The following is a 1,393-nucleotide window of genomic DNA, read 5'->3' as shown; positions in this document are numbered from 1 at the left end:
TTTCCAGCCCAGTGAAGCACCCCAACTTCTCTTTCAGGTAATTGTCAGCAACACAGCAGTAAATATCAACACGAAGCAGATTATTATTGTAGATCACGCAGGGAGAACAAAGGGTAAAATATTTAACTGCAGCAGTGTTTGACTATATTCTGTGCAGTGAGAAAACCTGAAGTCATTTTTAAGGTCCACCATTTCTTACTTCTTTTCAGTCAGGTCAAGTTTCTAAACTTTCTAAGTCTCTGTTTTCCGGCTAATGAAAAGAAAATAGGATTCCACCAAGTCTCCTATCTACCTACTCCAGGACATCTGTGAGGATCAAATGAGATAAGGCACGGGAAAACCCTTCAGAGACATTTGGTTAAAGTGTAAAATGTTCCCACCTGGCTATAAAGCAAGTCGTGTTCTTGAGCTGAAGAAACTGCAAGAAGCCTAGTCGCTAGGGAGAGGAAGCTGGGCGTTGCTATGTGATGCCATTACCAGATACCCACAGTGACCGTTTCCAGGCCGGGCTAGGCTGTGGACCGCATTTTGTGCCATGGGGTCTCAGCAGCATTGGCTGTGATTTGGTGGGCTGTTGCTCCGGGGTGGTGGCGGGGCCTGTGTCCCACTTGGGAGAAGCCGAGTGTTGCTTTGTGGGCACCAGGTCCATGGTGACATTTCTCTGTGCGCCTCACAGCACCTCCTGTGTTGAGCCTCTGCCCCAGTGGTCAGTGCATGTAATAGCGACCAGTCGGATGGGTGGAGGGACATGTAGCATATTAGCCCTTTATATATAGAGATGATCTGAACATCCCTGACATCACTAAGGCATCACATTTATGTGTGCAACCCAAGTGTCTAGCGCTTGAACGTATGAAGACCAGTCTTTGACATAAACCCCTCCGAAATATTTCTGAGGAGCCCAGAATGCTCACATGTTTCCAAGAATCAGTGCTGGTGCTGGTTTCTTGCCAAACACTGCAGCTGCTGCCCGAGGCCAGGTGCTGCCCCACCCTCATGAAGAGAGAAAGAGAAAGCTTCTATGCGTCACTCTCAGCCAGGGCTCCACAGCTCCAGCCACTCAGAGGTGGTGTGTTAAGTAAAAGACCTGTTTAAAAGATTCCTCTTCCAGCTGTGCATCGTGCGAGGGGAGGGGCAGCCAAGGTCTAAGGGTCAGGTCACAGAGTAGATCTGGAGGCGTGGCTTCCCTCCAGCCCTGGCTGTGCTGGGTCTGGCTGCCGGCAGAGCCCCTCTTCTGTGATGGATGATTCAGTTCAGGAGAATCCTTAATTCCTCTTGGCAAAACTGGTTCTTATCTGATGGTTCTATGTATTGTATTTAAACCTCACAGGAAAATAAGATTCAAGTCCCCCTTTTTTTTCATCTCTAATTGAACTCCCCAGCCCTCTTGCAA

This window comes from Myotis brandtii, unplaced genomic scaffold, assembly GCF_000412655.1.
Source record: "Myotis brandtii unplaced genomic scaffold, ASM41265v1 scaffold468, whole genome shotgun sequence".
NCBI classification, from domain to species: Eukaryota; Metazoa; Chordata; class Mammalia; order Chiroptera; family Vespertilionidae; genus Myotis; species Myotis brandtii.
The sequence above is the reverse complement of the archived record's forward strand: the minus strand, read 5'-3'. Positions refer to the sequence as shown.